Consider the following 23,070-nt stretch of genomic DNA (forward strand, 5'->3'; position numbering starts at 1 on the left):
GAAGAATTCTATCATATTATGGTGACTCTTTCCCAAGGAGCCAGGCAACACCAGATTGCTAATTAATCCTCTCTCGTTACACAGGACTCAGTCTAGAATGGCCCGCTCTCCAGTTGGTTCTTCGACATATTGGTCTAGAAAACCATCCCTTATTCACTCCAGGAAATCCTCCTCCACAGTATTGCTACAAGTTTGGTGAGCCAATCAATATGTAGGCTAATGGCAGCCATGATAACTGCTGTACCCTTATTGCATGCATCCCTAATTTCCTGTTTGATGCCATACCCAACCTTCCGACTATTGTTTAGTGGTCTGTACACAACCCCAACTAACGTTTTCGGCCCTTTGGTGTTTTGCAGCTCTACCCATATAGATTCCGCATCATCCCAGCTAATATTCCGTCCTTACTATTGCCTTAACCTCCTCTTTAACCATTAATGCTACCCCACATCCTTTTCCTTTCTGGCTATCCTTCCTGAATATTGAATACCCCGGGATGTTATGTTCCCAGCTTTGGTTACCCTGGAGCCATGTCTCTGTAATCCCAATTATATAATATCCGTTAACAGCTATCTGTGCAGTTAATTCGTCCACCTTATTACGGATGCTCCTCGCTTTGAGACTCAGAGTCTTCAGGCTTGTTTTTTTAACTCTCTCTGTCCTTTTAGAATTATGTTGTAATGTGGTCCTTTTTAATATAGAATGAAACCTACAGGCAATTACCAGAAATTGACAGGTACAGGATAAAATCCACGCTCTCGTATCAGAAACTAACATACAGAGTAAAACACTCATCCACATAGAAACATAGAAGATAGGCGCAGGAGTAGGCCATTCAGCCCTTCGAGCCTGCACCACCATTCAATAAGATCATGGCTGATCATTCCTTCAGTACCCCTTTCTTGGGTTCTCTCCATACCCCTTGATCCCCTTAACCGTAAGGACCATATCTAATTCCCTCTTGAATATATCCAATGAACTGGCATCAACAATTTTCTGCGGCAGGGAATTCTACATTCTGAGTGAAGAGGTTTCTCATCATCTCAGTCCTAAATGGCCTACCCCTTATCCTAAGACTATGTTCCCTGGTTCTGGACTTCCCCCACATCGGGAACATTCTTCCTGCATCTAACCTGTCCAGTCCCGTCAGAATCTTACAGGTTTCTATGAGATCCCCTCTCATCCTTCTCAACTTAAGTAAAGTCCCAGTTGATCCAGTCTCGCCTCATATCACAGTCCAGCCATCCCTGGAATCAGTCTGGTGAACCTTCGCTGCACTTCCTCAATAGCAAGAACATCCTTCCTCCGATTAGGAGACCAAAACTAAACACAATATTCCAGGTGAGGCCTCACTACGGCGCTGTACAACTGCATTAAGACCTCCCTGCTCCTAAATCCAAATCCCTAAGCTATGAAGGCCAACATACCATTTGCCTTCTTTGCTGCCTGCTGAACCTGCGTGCCCACTTTCGGTGACTGATGAACCATGACACCCAGGTCTCCTTGCATCTTCCCTTTTCCTAATCTGCCGTCATTCAGGTTAAATTCTGCCTTCGTGTTTTTGCCCCCAAAATTGATAACCTTATATTTATCCACATTATACTGCATCTGCCATGCATTTGCCCACTCACCGAACCTGTCCAAGCCACCCTGCAGCCTCTTAGCGTCCTCCTCACAGCTCACACCATCACCCAGTTTAGTGTCATCTGCAAACTTGGAGATATTACACTCTAGTCCTTCATGTAAATCGTTAATGTATATTGTAAAGAGCTGGGGTCCCAGCACTGACCCCTCAGCACTCCATTAGTCACTGCCTGCCATTCTGAAAAGGACACGTTTATCCAGACTCTCAGCTTCCTGTCTGCCAAACAGTTCTCTATCCATTCCAGTACATTATCCCCAATACCATGCGCTTTTATTTTGCACACCAATCTTTTGTGCGGGACCTTGTCAAAAGCCTCTTGAAAGTCCAAATACACATCCACTGGTTCTCCCTTGACAACTCTGCTAGTGACATCCTCAAAAAATTCCAGAAGGTTCGTCAAGCATGATTTCACTTTCATAAATCCATGCTGACTTGGTCTGATCCTGTCACTGCTTTCCAAATGCGCTGCTCTTACATCCTTAATGATCGATTCCAACATTTTCCCCACTACTGATGTCAGCCTAACCAGTCAATACTGGCCCGGTTTCTCTCTCCCTCCTTTTTTTAAGAAGTGGTGTTACATTAGCTACCATCCAGTCCATAGGAACTGATCCAAAGTCGATAGACTGTTCGAAAATGATCACCAATGCATCCACTATTTCTAGGGCCACGTCCTTAAGTACTCTGGGATGCAGACTATCAGGCCCCGGAGATTTATCGACCTTCAATAGCATCAATTTCCCTTACACAATTTGCCGCCTAATAAGGATATCCTTCAGTTCCTCCTTCTCACTTGACCCATTGTCCCCGAGTACATTCGGAAAGTTATTTGAATCTTTCTTCATGAAGACAGAACCAAAGCATTGGTTCAATTGGTCTGCCATTTCTTTGTTCCTCATTATAAATTCACCTGAATCTGACTGCAAGGGACCTATGTTTGTCTTTACTAATCTTTTTCTCTTCACATATTTGTAGAAGCTTTTGCAGTCAGTTTTTATGTGCCCTGGAAGCTTCCTCATGTACTCTATTTTTCCCTCTTAATTAAACCCTTAGTTCTCCTCGGTTGAATTCTAAATTTCCCCCAGTCGTTTGTTGTTTTTCTAGCCAATTTATATGCCTCTTCCTTGGCTTTAACACTATCCTTAATTTCCCTTGTTAGCCATGGTTGAGCCACCTTCCCCGTTTTAATTTAACTCCAGACAGGGATGTACAATTGTTGAAGTTTATCCATATGATCTTTGAATGTTTGCCATTGCTTATCCACCGTCAACCCTTTAAGTATCCTTTGTCAGTCTATTCATACCATCGAAGTTACCTTTCCTTATGTTCAGGACCCTAGTTTCCGAATTAACTTTGTCACGCTCCATCTTAATAAGGAATTCTACCATATTATGGTCACTTTTCCCTAAGGGGCCTCGCACAACAAGATTGCTAATTATTCCCTTCTCATTACATATCACCAAGTCTAGGATGGCCAGCTCTCTGGTTGGTTCCTTGACATATTGGTGTAGAAAACCATCCCTAATACATTCCAGGAAATCCTCCTCCACCGCATTGCTACCAGTTAGGTTAGCCCAATCAATATGTGGATTAAAGTCGCCCACGATTACTGCTCTACCTTTATTGCACACATCCTTTATTTCTTGTTTGATGCTGTCCCCAAACTCACTACTATTATTTGGTGGTCTGTACAGAACTCCCACTTGCGTTTTCTGTCCTTTGGAGTTCCGTAGCTCCACTCGTACCGACTCCACATCATCCAGGCTAATGTCCTTCCTTACAAATGCATTGATTTCCTCTTTAACTAGCAACATCACCCCGCCTCCTTTGCCTTTCTGTCTATCCTTCCTAAATGCTGAATATCTTTGGATGTTTTGTTCCCAGCCTTGGTCACACTGGAGCCATGTCTCCGTGATGCCAATCACATCGTATCCGTTAGCTGCTATCTGCGCATTTAATTCATCCAACTTATTCCGAATACTCCTCGCATTGAGGCACAGAGCCTTCAGGCTTGTCTTTTTAACACACTTTGCCCCTTTAGAATTTTTTGTAATGTGGCCCTTTTTGTTTTTTGCCCTCCACTTTTAGTATTCTCCATTCTATCTTTTGCTTCTGCCTCTCTTTTATTTCCCTCTGTCTCCCTGCCGAAGTTCCCTTCCCCCTGTCATATTGATTTAACTCCTCCCCAGTAGCACTAGCCAACACTCCCCCCAGGACATTGGTTCCGGTCCTGCCCAGGTGCAGACCATCCGGTTTGTACTGGTCCCACCTCTCCCAGAACCGGTTCCAATGTCCGAGGAATTTGAATCCCTCCCTTCTGCACCACTCCTCAAGCCACGTATTCATTTGGGCTGTCCTGCAATTCCTACTCTAACTAGTACGTGGCACTGGTAGCAATCCTGATCTTACTATTGAGGTCCTATTCTTTAAATTTAACTCCTAGCTCCCTAAATTTATTTTGTAGGACTACATCCCGTTTTTTACCGATGTCATTTGTTACCTATATGCACCACGACAACTGGCTGTTCACCCTCCCTTTTCAGAACGTCCTGCACCCGCTCCAAGTCATCCTTGACCCTTGCAGCAATGAGGCAACATACCATCCTGTAGTCTCGGTTGTGGCCGCAGAGACGCCTATCTATTCCCCTTACAATTGAATCCCCTATCACTATCGCTCTCCCACTCCTTTTCCTACCCTCATGTGCAGCAGAGCCAGCCACGGTGCCATGAACTTGGCTGCTGCTGCCCTCCCCTGATGAGTCGTCCCCCTCAACAGTACCCAAAGCGAAGTATCTGTCTTGCAGGGTGATGATCGCATGGGACCCCTGCACTACCTTCCTTGCACTGCTCTTCCTGTTGGTGACCCATTCCCTATCTGGCTGTGTACCCTTTACCTGTAGTAAGACCAACTCACTAAACATGCTATGAACGTCATTCTCAGCATCGTGGATGCTCCAAAGTGAATCCACCCGCAGCTCCAGTGCCGAAATGCGGTCGGTCCGGAGCTGGAGGTGGACACACTTCCCGCACATGAGTCTTTATAGGCCTCACCGACCCCAGACTCGCGCTGCTCAACTGTTCGAACTCCTCCTCCGACGAGTCTTTATAGGCCTCCTCGACCCCGGACTCGCACTGCTCAACTGCCCGAACTCCTCCTCCTCCGAGTCTTTATAGGCCTCACCGACCCTGGACTCGCGCTGCTCAACTGCCCGAACTCCTCCTCCAATGAGTCTTTATAGGCCTCCTCGACCCCGGACTCGCACTGCTCAACTGCCCAAACTCCTCCTCCGACAAGTTTATAGGCCTCACTTACCCCGGACTCGCGCTGCTCAACTGCCCGAACTCCTCCTCCGACGAGTCTTTATAGGCCTCACCAACCCCGGACTCGCGCTGCTCAAATGCCCGAACTCCTCCTCCGACGAGTCTTTATAGGCCTCACCGACCCTGGACTCGCGCTGCTCAACTGCCCGAACTCCTCCTCCAATGAGTCTTTACAGGCCTCCTCGACCCCGGACTCGCACTGCTCAACTGCCCAAACTCCTCCTCCGACAAGTTTATAGGCCTCACTTACTCCGGACTCGCGCTGCTCAACTGCCCGAACTCCTCCTCCGACGAGTCTTTATAGGCCTCACCAACCCCGGACTCGCGCTGCTCAAATGCCCGAACTCCTCCTCCGACGAGTCTTTATAGGCCTCACCGACCCCGGACATACCAGAGATGCAGAGTCAAATCCACACTTCCATACCAGGCACCAACTATATATGAAAATAAGAACATAAGAAATAGGAGCTGGAGTAGGCCATATGGCCCCTCTCGCCTGCTGTGCCATTTAATACAATCATGGCTGATCCGATCATGGACTCAGCTCCACTTCCCTGCCCACTCCCCATAACCCCTTATTCTCTTATCGGTTAAGACACTGTCTATCTCTGTCTTAAATATATTCAATGTCCCAGCTTCCACAGCTCTCTGAGGCAGCGAATTGCACTGATTTACAACCCTCAGAGAAGAAATTCCTCCTCCTCTCAATTTTAAATCGGGGGGCTCTTATTCTAAGATTATGCCCCCTAGTTCTAGTCTCCCCTATCAGTGGAAACATCCTCTCTGCTACCACCTTGTCAAGCCCCCTCATAATCTTATACATTTCGATAAATCACCTCTCATTCATTCTTCTGTATTAAATGAGTGGAGGCCCAACCTCCGCAACCTTTTCTCAACCCTTCATTTCTGGAATCAACCTAGTGAACCTTCTCGCAACTTCCTCCAAAGCAAGTATATCCTTTCGTAAATATGGAAAACAAAACTGCACGCAGTATTCCAGGTGTGGCCTCATCAATAACCTGTATAACTGTAGCAAGACCTCCCTGCTTTTATACTCCAGCCCCTTTGCAATAAAGGCCAAGATTGCATTGGGCTTCCTGATCACTTGCTGTACCTGCATACTAACCTTTTGTATTTCATGCACAAGTACCCCCAAGTCCCGCTGTACTGCAGCATTTTGCAATCATTCTCCATTTAAATAATAACTTGCTCTTTGATTTTTTTTCTGCCATTGTGCATGACCTCACACTTACCAACATTATACTCCATCTGCCAAATTATTGCCCACTCACTTAGTCTATCTGTGCCCTTTTGCAGATTATTTGTGTCCTGCTCACACATTGCTTTTCTGCTTTTCCTCCCATCTTTGTATCGCTAGCAAACTTGGCTACGTTACAGTCGGTCTCTTCTTCCAAGTCGTTAATATAGATTGTAAATAGTTGGGATCCCAGCACCGATCCCTGTGGCACCCCACTAGTTACTGATTGTCAACCGGAAAAAGAACCATTTATCCCGACTCTCTGTTTTCTGTTAGTTAGCCAATCCTCTATCCATGCTAATATATTAACATCAACTCCATGAACTTTTATCTTGTGTCGTAACCTTTTATGTAGCACCTGGTCACATGCCTTCTGGAAGTCGAAATATACCACACCCACTTTATCCACCCTGTTCGTTACATGCTCCAATAATTCCAGCAAATTTGTCAAACTTAACTTCCCCTTCATAAATCCATGCTGACTCTGCCTGAACTAATTATGCTTTTCCAAATGTCGTGCTAATGCTTCTTTAAGAATGCGCTCTTCAACATTTTCCCAACCACAGATGTTAGGCTAACTGGTTTATAGTTTCCTGCTTTTTGTCTGCCTCCTTTTTAACCGAGCGAGGCTCTCAGGGCCCGGGCAATGCCGAGTGCGGCTCTCAGGGCCAGGGCATCATCGAGTGCAGCTGTCAGGCCGCGGGCAACACCGAGTGCAGCTCTCAGGCCACGGGCAACACCGAGTGCTGCTCTCAGGCCCTGACTCAGAGCCGCCAGGCCAGACCCAGCAAACCCTGGGGGCAGCACCCCACCCACACCAGGAAAACAACAACTTGCGTTTATACAACAGGCCCAGCAATTCCCAGCCGCTCTGTCAGGGTGGGTGCTGGATGTGGAAGTCGCTCCCTGACCTCCTGTGTGGGTCTGTTTGTTATATCAGTTTGAGCTGGAGTGGAGAGGGAGGAGAAACCGCTGGGTTTAACCCCCAGTAACTCTTGACCCAGTGGGACGAACAATTTCCCATGTGGGACTGTCAAGGGAGATGGGTTCCCTTCCCTGAAGGACAGTACTGACCCAGATGTGTTTTTACGACAATCCGGCAACTTTCGTGGTCACTTTTTTCTAGTGCCGGCCCCACAAATGACCAGACTCATTAAGCTCAATTTCACAACCTGCCTTTGTGTTTTTGTGGGTTCTCTCTCACACTCCCTATTTCCTGTTTGAAATTCCTTTTACTGTGTGTTAAAAGGGGAGGATTTGTAGACTGGAAGCTCAAACCAAACATCACCTCAAGATCTGACAGTCACTCGATCCATTGGGACTGGAATATCATCAGCTTTTGATCATGGAAGCAGAAGGCACTGTTCACAGTGGGGAGAAACGGTACACGTGCTCTGTGTGTGGACAATGCTTCAGCCAATCATCCAACCTGGAGAGACACAAGCGCAGTCACACTGGGGAGAGACCATGTAAATGTGGGGATTGTGGGAAACAATTCAACTACCCGTCCCAGGTGGAAATACATCGGCGAAGGCACACTGGGGAGAGGCCCTTCACCTGCTCTAACTGTGGGAAGGGGTTCACTCAATTATCCCACCTGCTGAAACACCAGCGAGTTCACACAGGGGAGAGGCCGTTCACCTGCTCCGACTGTGGGAAAGGATTCACTGTGTCATCCCACCTGCTGACGCACAAGCGAGTTCACACTGGGAGAGACCTTTTAAATGTTCTGACTGTGAGAAGAGTTTTAAAAGCAAACAGCACCTCCTGATACACCAGCAAGTTCACACCGGGCAGAGGCCTTTTAAATGTTCTGACTGTGAGAAGAGTTTTAAAAACAAAGAGCATCTGCTGAGATACCAGCGACTTCACTCCGGGGAGAGGCCGTTCACCTGCTCTGAATGTGGGAAGGGATTCAATCTGTCATACCACCTGCTGGGACACCAGCGAGTTCACACTGGGGAGAGGCCGTTCACCTGTTCTGAGTGTGGGAAGGTATTGACGCAGTTATCCGACTTGCTGACACACCAGCGAGTTCACAGTGTGGAGAGACCGTTCCTCTGCTCTGATGTGGAAAGAGATTCACTAGCTTATCCGACCTACTGATACACCAGCGAATTCACACTGGGGAGAGGCCATTCATCTGCTCCGAGTGTGGGAAGGGATTCATTCGGTCATCCCACCTGCTGAGCCACCAGCGAGTTCACAAGTGACTGCAGGGGTTGGATGCTGCTGTTAATCACATTCCGGACTGAATCGTGTTCATTCTGACAGTTGGGGTTTATAACTCCTGTAACGCTGATGTTAATAACTCCTGTAACTGTACTGGAGTTTAATATTTGGGATATAGACATATAAATTAGTCTTGCTTTCAACACATTGCTGTGGATTTTTGTCTTTCCCACCTGAGTGTTTAGCATCACCTGGCTGGAGCTGAGAAAGGACAATCTCGGGGGAGGATCTTACAGGGGGAACAGAACTTCAGCCTGGACACAGTCGTTCAGGGCCACACTAAGATCACCTCATTCTTCTGAACTCCAATGTGTATAGGCCCAACCTACTCAACCTATCTTCATAAGTCAACCCCCTCATCTCCGGAATCAACTCTGGAATTTGCAGCAGACATGAGCAAGGACCTGAGGCTTACTAAATGACACATATTTCATTACAGACAAGGTTTACACTGGGTGAAATGTTCAGTTAGAACATGAGAACATAAGAAATAGGAGCCAGAGTAGGCCATTTGGCACCTCAGGCCTGCTCCGCCATTCAATAAGATCATGGCTGTACTGATCGTTCCACTTCCCTGCCTGCTCCCCATAATCCTTTACTCCCTTAATCGCTCAAAAATCTGTCTATCTCTGCCTTAAATATATTCAAAGACCCAGCCTCCACAGCTCTTTTGGGCAGAGAATTCCACAGATTTACAACCCTCAGAGAAGAAATTCATCATCTCAGTTTTAAATGGGTGGCCCCTGATTCTCAGACTATGTCCCCTAGTTTTAGTTTCCCCTATGAGTGGAAATATCCTCTCTGCATCCACCTTGTTGAGCCCCCTCATTATCTTATGTATCGATAAGATCACCTCTCATTCTTCTGAACTCCAATGTGCTTCGGCCCAATTTATCTTCATAAGTCAATCCCCTCATCTCCGGAATCAACCTAATGAACCTTCACTGAACAGCCTCCAATGCAAGTATATCCTTTCGTAAATACAGAGATCGAAATACAGAGTTCATTACAGGCAAAATGCCGAGCAAACCAGCAGCACACTGGCACCTTAACAGCGTCTCATCGGCCTACAGGCTTTTCATAAAATCGATTTGCTGAGTGGATATAAACTTAAACCAGGTTTGCAGGCGTGTTGCTCTATTCACATATTGAAGGTAGAAGAGACGCTGTGGGGTACATGCCAAGTCCAGTAGGTGAAAGTGATTAACAGACTGGGCTTAGTTTTTAGTCAACCCGGGCGTGTTACCAATACCAGCAAAATCGAAGCCCATGGAATAACGGGGACAGTGTCAGCATGGATATGAAAGTGGCATGTGACACAGAGTAGTGGTGAACGGTTATTTTTCAGACTGGAGGAAGTGGTGTTCCCCAGGGTTCGCTAGTAGGGCCACTGCTTTTTTTGATCTATATTAATGACTTGGACTTTGGTGTACAGGGCACAATTTCCAAATTTTCCGATGACACAAAACTTGGAAGTATAGTGAACAGTGAGGAGGATGGTGATAGACTTCAGAAAAAACATAGACACGCTGGTGGAATGTGCTGACATGTGGCAGATGAAATTTAACGTGGAAAAGTTCAAAAGGGATGCATTTTGGTAAGAGGAAAGAGGAGAAAAAATATAAATGAAAGGGTACAATTTTAAAGGGGTGCATGAACAGAGAGACCCAAGAGAATATGTGCACCAATTGCTGAAGGTTGCAGCGCTGGTTGAGAAAGCAGTTACAAAGGCTTATCAGATCCTAGACTTCATGAATAGAGGAATAGAGTACAGAAGTGTGGATATTAGGATGAACCTGCGTAAAATACTGATTCGGCCTTAACTGGAGTATTGTGTCCAATTCTGTGTCATTACCATCATCATAGAAACAAAGAAACATAGAAAATAGGTGCAGGAGTAGACCATTCGGCCCTTCGAGCCTGCACCACCATTCAATATGATCATGGCAGATCATGCAACTTCAGTACCCCATTCCTGCTTTCTCTCCATACCCCTTGATCCGTTTAGCCGTAAGGGGCACATCTAGCTCGCTTTTGAATATAATCTAACGAATTGACCTCAAAAACTTTCTGTGGAAGAAGGTTCGCAACTCTCTGAGTGAAGAAGTTTTGCCTTATCTCGGTCCTAAATGTCTTGCCCCTTTTCCTTAGACTGTGACCCCTGACTCTGGACTTCCCCAACATCGGGAACATTATTCCTGCATCTAACCTGTCCAATCCCATCAGAATTTTACATGTTTCTATTAAATCCCCCTCATTCTTCTAAATTCCAGTGAATATAAGCCTAGTCGATCCAGTCTTTCTTCATATGTCAGTCCTGCCATCCCAGGAATCAGTCTGGTGAACCTTCGCTGCACTCCCTGAATAGCAAGAATGTCCTTCCTCAGATTAGGAGACCAAAACTGTACACAATGTTCAAGATGTGGCCTCACCAAGGCCCTGTACAACAGCAGCAAGACCTACCTGCTCCTCGACTCAAGTCCTGTCGCTACGAAGACTAACATGCTATTTGCCTTATTTACCACCTGCTGTATCTGCATACCAACTTTCACTGACAGATGTACCATGACACCCAGGTCTCGTTGCACCTCTCCTTTGCCTAATCTGTCACCATTCAGATAATATTCTGCCTCCCTGTTTTTGCCACCAAAATGGATAACTTCACATTTATCCACATTATAATGTGTCCGCCATGCATTTGCCCACTCACCTAACCTGTCCAAGTCACCCTGCAGCCTCTTAGCATCCTCCTCACAGCTCACACTGCCACACAGCTTGGTGTCATCTGCAAACTTCGAGATATTACATTCAATTCCTTCATCCAAATCATTAATGTATATTGTAAATAGCTGGGGTCCCAGCACTGAACCTTGTGGCACTCCACCAGTCACTACCTGCCATTCTGAAAAGGACCCGTTTATTCCTACTCTTTGCTTCCTATCTGCCAACCCGTTCTCTATCCACGTCAATACATTACCCCCAATACCATGTGCTTTAATTTTGCACACTAATCACTTATGTGGGACCTTGTCAAAAGCCTTTTGAAAGTCCAAATACACCACATCCACTGGTTCTCCCTTGTCCACTCTACTAGTTGCATTCTGAAAAACTTCTAGAAGATTTGTCAAGCATGATTTCCGTTTCATAAATCCATGCTGACTTGGACCGATCCTGTCACTGCTTTCAAAATGCGCTGCTATTAAGTCTTTAATAATTGATTCCAACATTTTCCCCACTACTGCTGTCAGGCTAACAGGTCTATAATTCCCGGTTTTCTCTCTCCCTCCTTTTTTTAAAAGTGGGGTTACATTCACTCCCCTCCAATCCACAGGAACTGATCCCGAGTCTATAGAATGTTGGAAAATGACCACCCATACATCCACTATTTCTAGAACCACTTTCTTAAGTACTCTGGGATGCTCACTATGAGACCCTGGGCTTTATCGGCTTTCAATCACATCAATTTCCCTAACTCAATTCCCTGACTAATAAGGATTTTCTTCAGTTCTTCCTTCTCACTAGACCTTCGGTCCCATAGTATTTCCGGAAGGTTATTTGTGTCTTCCTTAGTGAAGAAAGAACCAAAGTATTTGTTCAATTGCTCCACCATTTCTTTGTTCCCCATTATAAATTCACCTGATTCTGGCTGCAAGGGACCTACATTTGTCTTCACGAATTGTTTTCTCTTCACTTATCTATAGAAGCTTTTGCAGTCCTTTTTTATGTTCCCTGCTAGCTTACTCTCATACTTGATTTTCCCCCTCCTAATTAAATCCTTTGTCCTTCTCTGCTGAATTCTAAATTTCTTCCAGTCCTCAGGTTTGCTGCTTTTTCTGGCCACTTTATACGCCTCTTCCTTGGATTTAACACTATCCCTAATTTCCCTTGTTCACCACAGTTGAGCCAACTTCACCATTTTATTTTTACGCCAGACAGGGATGTACAATTGTTGACGTTCATCCATGTGATCTTTAACTGTCTGCCTTTGTCTATCTACCGTCAACCCTTTAAGTATCATTTGCCAGTCTATTCTAGCCAATTAACGTCTCATACAATCGAAGTTATCTTTCTTTAAGTTTGCGACCCTAGTATCTGAATTAACTGTGTCACTCTCCATCTTAATGAAGAATTGTACCATATTATGGTCACTCTTCCCCAAGGGGCCTCGCACAACATGATTGCTAATTATTCCTCTCTCATTACAAAAGACCCAGTCTAGGATGGCCGGCTCTCTAGTTCATTCGTCGACATATTGGTCTAGAAAACCATCCCTTATACACTTCAAGAAATCTTCCTCCACCGTGTTGTAACCAGTTTGGTTAGCCCAATCTATATATAGATTAAAGTCACTCATGATAACTGCTCTACCTTTATTGCACGCATCCCTAATTTCCTGGTTGATGCCATCCCCAATCTCACCACTACTGTTTGGTGGTCTGTACACAAATCCCACTAGCCTTTCTGCCCTTTGGTTTCTGCAGCTCTATCCACACAGTTTCGATAACCAAGCTAATGTCCTTCCTTGCTATTGCATTAATCTCCTATTTAACCAACAACGCTACCCCACCTCCTTTTCCTTTCTGTCTATCCTTCCTGAATATTGAATACCCCTGGATGTGGAGTTCACAGCCTTGGTCACCCTGGAGCCAGGTCTCAGTAATCCCATTTACATCATATCCGTTAACAACTATCTGCACAGTTAATTCATCTACCTTATCACGAATGCTCCTTGCATTCAGGCTTGATTTTTTAACACTCTTTTTCCTTTTGGAATTAGGTTGTAATGTGGCCCTTTATGATTTTTGCCTTTGATTTCGCTGCCCTCCACCTTTCCTTATCTCCATTCTACCTTTTGCTTCTGCCCCCATTTTTCTTCCATCTGTCTCCCTTAATAGATTCCCATCCCACTGCCATTTTAGTTTAAAACCTCCCCAACAGCGCTAGCAAACATTCCCCTTAGGACATTGGTCCCGGTCCTGCCCAGGTGCAGACTGTCCAGCTTGTACTGATCCCACCTCCCCCAGAACCGGCTCCAATGTCCCAGGAAGTTGAATCCCTCCCGCTTGTACCACTACTCAAGCCATGCATTCTTCTTAACTCCCCTGATAGTTCTACTCTGCCTAGCACGTGGCACTGGTAGCAATCCTGTGATTACTACCTTTGAGGTCAGACTTTTTAATTTAACTCCTAGCTCCCTAAATTCAGCTTGTAGGACCTCATCCCATTGTTTAGCTTTATCATTGGTACCTATATGCACCACGACAACTGGCTGTTCACCCTCACTTTCTAAAATGCCCTGCAGCGGCACTGAGACATCCTTGACCCTTGCACCAAGGAGGCAACATACCATCCTGGAGTCTCGATTGCGGCCGTAGAAACGTCTATCGCTTCCCCTTACAATAAAATCCCCTACCACGATAGCACTCCCACACTTTTTCCTGCCCTGCTGTGCAGCAGAGCCACCCATGGTGCCATGAACTTGGCTGCTGCTGCCCTCCCCTGATGAACCATCTCCCCTAACAGTACCCAAAACGGTGTATCTGTTTTAGAGGGAGATTACCGCAGGGGACCCCTGCACTACCTTTCTTCCACTGCTCTGCCTGATGGTAAACCATTCCCTATCTGCCTGAGTAACCTTTACCTATGATGTGACCAACTCACTAAACATGCTATTCACGGCATCCTCAGCATCGTGGATGCTCCAGAGTGAATCCATTCGCAGCTCCAATGCCGCAATGCGGTCTGTCAGGAGCTGCAGCTGGATACTCTTCCTGCACACTTGGTAGTCTGGGACACCGGAAGCGTCCACATAGCACAGGAGGAGCATGACACGGGTCTCGGCTCCCCTGCCATGACTTAACCTCTGAATTAATTTAACTTGGCAACAATGACAAGGTTTCTTGTTGCTAAGGAAATAAAAAGAAAAAGATTAAATACTCACCAATCCACCAGCCAATCATTTACCCGCTTGACTGTGACGTCACACTTCAATTTATTTTTACCTCTTTGTTTACCTTCTGCCCCTGCACCAGCTGGCCTCCACCAAGCTGCCACCACTCCCACTCGCTGCCGCCGCCCTTTATCCTCCTGTGCCGCCCGCTCTCGTGATGCTGGCCTCCACCAATCTGCCGCCGCCCTTTATCCTTCTGCGCCGCCCGCTCTCCCGATGCTGGCCTTCTCTGATCTGCCACCGCTCCCACTCATTGCCACCGCTCCCACTCGCTGCCGCCGTCCTTTATCCTCCTGTGCCGCCCGCACTCACGATGCTGGTCTCCTCATCATAGGCAATCCCTCGGAATCGACGAAGACTTTCCTCCACTCTAAAAATGAGTCCTTAGGTAGCTGAACACTCCAATATGAGAGCCACAGTCCCTGTCACAGGTGGGACAGATAGTCATTGAGGGAAAAGGTGGGTGGGACAGATTTGCCGCACGCTCTTTCCGCTGCCTGCGCTTGATATCTGCATGCTCTCGGCAGTGAGACTCGAGGTGCTCAGCGCCCTCCCGCATACACTTCCTCCACTTAGGGCGGTCTTTGGCCAGGGACTCCCAGGTGTCAGTGCGGATATTGCACTTTATCAAGGAGGCTTTGTGGGTGTCTTTGTGACATTTCCTCTGTCCACCTTTGGCTCATTTGTCGTGAAGGAGTTCCAAGGAGAGCAGTCGCTTTGGGAGTCTCGTGTCCAGCATGCGAACAATGTGGCCTTCCCAGCAGAGCTGATCAAGTCTGGTCAGTGCTTCAATGCTGGGGATGTTGGCCTGGTCGCCGACGCTAATGTTGGTGCGTCTGTCCTCCCAGGGGATTTGTAGAATCTTGTGAAGACATCGTTGGTGGTATTTCTCCAGCGACTTGGTGTCTACTGTACATGGTCCATATCTCTGAACCATACAGGAGGGCAGGTATTACTACAGCCCTGTAGACCATGAGTTTGGTCGCAAATTTGAGGGCTTGGTCTTCAAACACTCTTTTCCTCAGGTGGCTGAAGGCTGCGCTGGTGCATTGGAGGCGGTGTTGAATTTCGTTGCCAATGTCTGCTCTTGTTGACAAGAGGTTCCTGAGGTATGGGAAATGGCCCACGTTGTTCAGGGCCGCACCATGGATCTTGATGGGTGGGGGTGGGGGGAGGTGTGGTGGGGGAGTGCTGTGCGGTGGGGACAGGTTGGTGGAGGACCTTTGTCTTATGGGTGTTTAGCGTAAAGCCCATGCTTTAATATGCCTCAGTAAATACGTTGACTATGACTTGGCGTTCAGCCTCTGTAGGTGCACAGACGTAGACATTGTCCGCATACGATAGCTCGACAACAGGTTGGGATGATATTGGACCTAGCCTGGAGACGACAAAGGTTGAACAGGTTGCCACTGGTTCTGTAGTTTAGTTCCACTCCAGCAGGGAGCTTATTGACTGAGGTGGATCAATTCTGGGTACCTCATTTTAATAAATATGAGAAGGCCTTGGATAGCGTGCCGAAACGATTTACGAGAATGATTCCAGGGATAAGGGACTTCAGTTACGTGGATAGTCTGGAGAAGCTGGGGTTGTTCTCCTGAGAACAGGGAAGATTGAGAGGAGATTTAACAGAGGTGTTCAAAATCATGAGGGGTCTGGACAGAGTATTTAGAGTGGGTTTAGCTGAAGCTCTTGCAGAGAGCCAGCATGGGCTCAATGGGCCAAATGGCCTCCTTCCGTGCTGTAACCACTCTCTGATTCTAAGATGATGAAAAGCCTAATGCCCAGGATGCTCCATCTCCCGGGCACTAGGACCCAGGCTGTTGTTCTTGTCTATCCCTGCTGTTTTCTCACACAGGGATACACATGAGCTCTGCAGATGTTCCTAATCAACGGGCTGACAGGCCTCAGACAAGACGTCCTGCTTCAAGTTAGAACAATACGAATCTGTAACAGGACTAAGATAAGGAGACTTCCCAAAGACAGCACCCACGGACAGTAAGATAAGGAGGGGGGCCCAGACCATGTCACAAAACCATGAATAACCCTTAGTAACACATGAGACAATCACGCAGTCACCTAATGGTTAGAGACCACTTCTATTGGTTTATTTGAATCTATATGTAATCTATAATCAATATGATTGGATCGTGTCTGGCCGAAATGGACTGATGTAACTGTAGTAAACTGTTGTAAAACTTAAAAATCCATGAAACCCTTTGTTCGGCGGAGAGAGGTACCTGGACCCACCAGTTGCTTCATCTCCCCGCCGGCGTAATAAACCGTTTTGATGTATGGACCGACCCTGAGTGACGAGTGATTCTTGGAGGGTACATTTGCGCTAACACTAGGACAATTTGGGAAAATAAAATCTGGAAATTCCTCTCCAACCCATCTAAGCAATCGAAACTAGTCCAGGAGATCACCCTGGCCATTAAATTCCCTGCAGTACCTACCTTTCGGAACTGTTAATCTCCGCCGCGGCCAGAAACAAATCCAGCTTTTGTTTGAAGGAATTCAGTGAGTCTGTACCCACCACATGAGAGGGCAGCTTGTTCCAGAGGTCTACTATTCTCTGGGAAAAGAACCACGCCTAACATCTAACCTAGATCTAGCCTTATACAACTGAAATGTGTGCGCCTGGTCCTGCCTAACCTACTTAATCAAAATAAACGGTCAGTGGAACACTCTCTTTCACCTCCATTATCTTATAAACCTCAATCATATCGCCCTAACTCTACACTGCTCTAAGGTAAAGACTCCCAACTCTTTTAACCTATGTTGATAACTAGACTTGGAATTAGTCTAGTGGCCTTTCCAGAACCTCAATATCACCCACCATGTGAGGAGACCAAAACTGGACACAATATTCCAACTGCGGACTGACTAAGGTGTTGTACTCGGACAAAACAGTATGCCTCGGCTTATACTCAATTGTCCTATAGATACACCCCAACACCCAATTTGATCCAGCTGTCGCTGCACCGCAGTGCTCGTGTAGCTTTAAGGATGTATGCACTAGAATGCCCAAATCTCTTTCTATCTCCAGCATCTTTAATGCCTTTCCCTGGAGGGTGTATGAAAGTTGAGCATTTGCCCACATGCATAACACTGAACTTATCTAAGATAGACATCATTTTCCAGTCATGAGGCCAGTCTCCCAACACTTTAAGATCTGCCTGAATCAGACGAGCCTCTTCTACAGTTCGAGCACTCGCACAGATCTTGCTATCATTTCCAAATTTGCAAATTGTGCCCCCAACCCCAAAATCCAGATCATTAATAAAAATAGTGAAAAGCAACGGTCCCAACGCTGATCCCTGCGTGACATCACTGGTGACCGGTCTCCAAACAGATCCAAATCCAGAGAGAACTGCTCTTTACATACATCCTGCCAGCCAGTTCTGTATCCAGCTCAATATATTATCACTACCAGAAGCTCCGATCTTATAGAGAAGCCACTTGTGCGGTACCTTGTCAAAAGATTTTTGGAAATCTAAATAGACAATGTCTGCTGGGCTTCCCTCATCAACCAACTTTGTAACTTCAAAAAATACATTTAGAGTTATGAGACAAGAACTCTTTATTATGGGTTGTGGTGTCCCTAATATGTCCCTCCCTATCCAATATTCATATATTGCATCCCTTATGATTCTTTCAAGCAGCTTACCTATTACTGTTGTTAAATTGATGGGCCTCTCATTACCCGGGTCTGCCTTGTCTCATTTTTTTTTAAATGGGGACTTCAGTCGCATCCTTCCAATCTGTAGGAAGCATTTCAGAGTTAGCTATTAAACATACAGGCCACGGGCTCGGATACACATGTCCCATCTGCCGGAGGACCCTCACACAGCACATGTCCCATCTCCCGGAGTTCCCTCACACAGCACATGACCCATCGCCCGGAGGGGCTCACACAGCACATGTCCCACCTCCCGGAGGGGCTCACACAGCATATGTCCCATCTCCCAGAGGACCCTCACACAGCACATGTCCCATCTCCCGGAGGGGCTCACACTGCACATGTCCCATCTCCCGGAGGACCCTCACACAGCACATGTCCCATCTCCTGGAGGACCCTCGGGTGGATATCCTGTTGTTGTATCTATTTTCAAGTTCTTATTTTTTTCTAAAACAATAATCTTATATATGTTAATGTCACTGATAAATCTTTTATTATTAAATTCTAATATTTGATCATGATGTTAAATAGTGAAGACTGATGCAAAGTTCTCATTAATATTTCCTCCATACTCAGTGAGTCCTGTGTAACCTGTCCCCAAACACCCTGCCGTGGCCCAATGCAGTCTTTGATTGTTTTCTGACTCTCCACATAACTGAAAAAGCAGTGCACGGGGCGAGGGTGGGTGAGGCCCCGCACAGAGCCCCAGGCTGTGCCCGGGGCGAGGGGGTGTGTGGCCCCGCACTGAGCCCCAGGCTGTGCCCGGTGGGAGGGGTTGTCAGGCCCCGCACTGAGCCCCAGGCTGTGCCCGGGGGGAGGCGGTGTTGAGGCCCCGCACTGAGCCCCAGGCTGTGCCCGGGGGGGGAGTGGCAATATCGGGGATGAGATGAATGTTGTCCTCCCACCACTGGGGGCACTGTACTGATGGAGCTGGCTCTGTTGTACCGGGGCGGGGCCGGTGTGTGAGTGACGGTGAGGAACAAGAGGGTTGCTCGGGTTACCGGGGCGGGGGCGGTGTGTGAGTGAGGGTGAGGAACAGGAGGGTTGCCCGGGTTACCGGGGCCGGTGTCTGAGTGTGGGTGAGGAACAGGAGGGTTGCCCGGGTTACCGGGGCGGGGCCGGTATGTGAGTGAAGGTGAGGAACAGGAGGGTTGCCCAGGTTACCGGGGACCGCTCTCTCACTGGGGGAACTGGGCTGCGTTGAGCTCACGGACTGAGAGCAGGCGGCTCAGCCCCAGACTGTGTGTGGCACACGGAGAACCCACCTGGGAATGGGACAGTGAGGGGCTGGAACAGTCTGCTGGCCTCAACATGCGGAAGTCTCAGGCCTGAGGCTTTCTATCATACACCCAGGGACTGTAAACTAACAGTAAGGGCTGTAACTGAGCGGGTAAAACGCGCCTGTTACTGTCAGCATCAGTTCCCGGGGAATGTGCTGAGCCGACTCACAATACAGGGCACGGTCCGGGGATAGAGCGCTGGAAATCAGGCTGCAGCCGGCTGAGAGAATGCCGCATTTCCGGACGCACCGCTCACAATGTGCAATCTCAGGGGGCCGGGATTGTACTGTGAGGGCAAACACAAAACTTAACACAGGCCCGGAGCTGGGGGTTTGGGACTTGTGAGAGTTTGAAACTAGCAGTGGGCCCAGACAGTGTGTAACCTGGGGGTGGGCCCAGTGAGATCAGACAGTGTGTAACCGAGGGGCCAGAGAGATCAGGCAGTGTGTAACTCGGGGGTGGGCCCAGTGAGATCAGACAGTGTGTAACCCAGGGGGTGGGCCCAGTGAGATCAGACAATGTGTAACCCGGGGGTGGGCCCAGTGTGATCAGACAGTGTGTACCCGGGGGTGGTCCCAGTGAGATCAGACAGTGTGTAACCCGGGGGTGGGCCCAATGAGATCAGACAGTGTGTAACCCGGGGGCACAGTGAGATCAGATAGTGTGTAACCCTGGGGCCCAGTGAGATCAGACAGTGTGCAACCCGGGAGCGCAGTGAGATCAGACAGTTTGTAACCCAGGGGCCCAGTGAGATCAAACGATGTGTAAACCGGCGGCCCAGTGAGATCAGACAGTGAGTAACCCGGGGGTCCATTGAGATCAGACAGTGTGTAACCCAGGGGCCCAGTGAGATCAGACGATGTTTAAACCGGCGGCCCAGTGAGATCAGATGGTGTGTGAAACGGGGGCCCAGTGAGATCAGACAATGTGTAACATGGTGGAAGAGTGAGATAAGGCAGTGATTAACCTGGGGTGCAGTGCGATCAGACGGTGTGGAACCCGGGGGCCCAGTGAAATCAGACGGTGTGTAACCCGGGGGCCCAGTGAGATCAGACAGTGTGTAACCCGGGGAGCATGTGCCCAGTGACATCAGACAGTGTGTAAACCGGGGACCAGTGAGATAAGACAGTGTGTAACCCGGGATTCCAGCGAGATCAGACAGTGTGGAACCCGGGGGCCCAGTGAGGTCAGACAGTGTGTAACCCCAGGCCCAGTGAGATCAGACAGTATGTAAGCCGGTGCCCAGTGAGATCAGACAGTGTGTAACCCAGCGACACAGTGAGATCAGACAGTTTTTAAAACGGGGGCCCAGTGAGATCAGACAGTGTGTAACCCGGGGGCCCATGTGGTCAGATGGTGTGTAACCTGGGGGCCTAGTGAGATCAGACAGTGTGTAACCCGGGGGCCCATTGAGATCAGACAGTGTGTAACCCGGAGGCCCAGTGAGGTCAGACGACGTGTAAACCGGCGACCCAGTGAGATCAGATGGTGTGTGAAATGGGGGCCCAGTGAGATCAGAGAATGTGTAACATGGGGGACTAGTGAGATCAGGCAGTGATTAATCCCGGGGTGCAGTGCGATCAGACAATGTGTAACCCGGGGGCCCAGTTAGATCAGACGGTGTGGAACCCGGGGGCCCAGTGAGATCAGACGGTGTGTAACCCGGGGGCCCAATGAGATCAGACAGTGTGTAATCCGGGGAGCATGTGCCCAGTGACATCAGACAGTGTGTAAACCGGGGGCCCAGTGAGATCAGACAGTGTGTAATCCGGGGTTCCAGTGAGATCAGACAGTCTGTACCCCGAGGGCCCAGTGAGATCAGACTGTGTGTAACCCGGGGAGCATGTGCCCAGTGAGATCAGACACTGAGTAACCCGGGGACCAAGTGATATCAGACGAGGTGTAACCCGGCGGACCAGTGAGATCAGACAGTGTGTTACTTGGGGGCCCAGTGAGATCAGATGGTGTGGAACCCGGGGCCCAGTGAGATCAGACGGTGTGGAAACCAGGTGCCCAGTGAGATCAGACAGTGTGTAACCCGGGGAGAACGTGCCCAGTGACATCAGACAGTGTGTAAACCGGGGCCGAGTGAGATCAGACAGTGTGTAACCCGGGGGCCCAATGAGATCAGACATTGTGTAACCCGGGGTCTCAGTGAGATCAGGCAGTGTGTAACCCGGGGATCCAGTGAGATCTGACAGTGTGTAACCCGGGGGTGGGTCCAGTGAGATCAGACAGTGTGTAACCCGTTGGTGGGCGCAGTGAGATCAGACAGTGTGCGAACCTGGTGCCTAATGACATCAGACAGTGTGTAACCCGGGCTCTCAGTGAGATCAGGCAGTTTGTAACCCGGGGGTCCAGTGAGATCAGACAGTGTTTAACCCGGGGGTGGGTCCATGAGATCAGACTGTGTGCGAACCTGGTGCCCAATGAGATCAGACAGTGTGTAACGCGGGCTCTCAGTGAGATCAGGCAGTTTGTAACCCGGGGGTCCAGTGAGATCAGGCAGTGTATAACCCGGGGGTGGGTCCAATGAGATCAGACAGTGTGTAACCCGTTGGAGGGCGCAGTGAGATCAGACAGTGTGCAACCCTGGGTCCCAGTGAGATCATAAAGTGTGTAACGCGGCTGCCCAGTGAGAACAGAGAGCGTGTAACCGGGGGGGCCCAATGAGATCACACAGTGTGTAACCCAGGGGCCCACTTTGATCAGACAGTTTGTAACACGGAGGCCCAGAGAGATCAGACAGTATGTAGCCCGGTATCCCAATTAAATCAGAGAGTGTGTAACCCGGGGGGCCAGTGTGATCAGACAGTGTATAACCCGGGGTCTCAGTGAGATCAGGCAGTGTCTAACCCGGGGGTCCAGTGAGATCAGACAGTGTGTAACCCGGGGGTGGGTCCAGTGAAATGAGACAGTGTGTAACGCGTTGGTGGGCGCAGTGAGATCAGACAGTGTGCAACCCTGGGTCCCAATGAGATCAGACAGTGTGTAACTCGGGGGCCCAGTGAGATCAGACATTGTGTAACCCGGGGGCCCAGTGAGATCAAATAGTGTGTAACCCGGAGTCCCAGTGAGATCAGACAGTGTGCAACGCGGGTGCCCAGTGAGAACAGAGAGTGTGTAACCGGGGGGGCCCAATGAGATCACAAAGTGTGTAACCCAGGGGCCCACTGTGATCAGACAGTGTGTAACCCGGGGTCTCAGTGAGATCAGGCAGTATGTAGCCCGGGATCCCAATGAAATCAGACAGTGTGTAACCCGGTGGCCCAGTGAGATCAGCCAGTATGTAACCCGGGGGCACAGTGAGATCAGACAGTGTGTAACCCGGGGTCCCAGTGAGATCAGACTGTGTGAAACCCGGGGTCCCAGTGAGATCAGACAGTGTGTAACCGGGGGGCCCAATGAAATGAGACAGTCTTTAACCCGGGGTCCCAGTGTTATCAGACAGTGTGTAACAAGGAGGCACAGAGAGATCAGACAGTATATAACCCGGGATCCCAGTGAGATCAGAGAGTGTGTAACCCGGGGGGCCAGTGAGATCACACAGTGTGTAACCCGGGGGCCCAGTGAGATCAGACAGTGTGTAACCCGGGGGCCCAGTGAGTTCAGACAGTGTGAAACGCGGGGGCCCAGTGAGATCAGACAGTGTGTAACCCGGGTGCCCAGTTATTTTAGACAATGTGTAACACGAGGGCCCAGTGA

General features: G+C 48.5%; 1 pseudogene; it reads left to right on the plus strand.

Moving 5' to 3' along the window:
- The first annotated feature begins 4,569 nt into the window (after positions 1-4,569).
- On the plus strand, positions 4,570-16,273 carry LOC139230256 (zinc finger protein 300-like; annotated as a pseudogene).
- Positions 16,274-23,070: the final 6,797 nt, after the last annotated feature.

The sequence above is a fragment of the Pristiophorus japonicus genome, chromosome 19 (assembly GCF_044704955.1).
Source record: "Pristiophorus japonicus isolate sPriJap1 chromosome 19, sPriJap1.hap1, whole genome shotgun sequence".
Classification (NCBI taxonomy): domain Eukaryota; kingdom Metazoa; phylum Chordata; class Chondrichthyes; family Pristiophoridae; genus Pristiophorus; species Pristiophorus japonicus.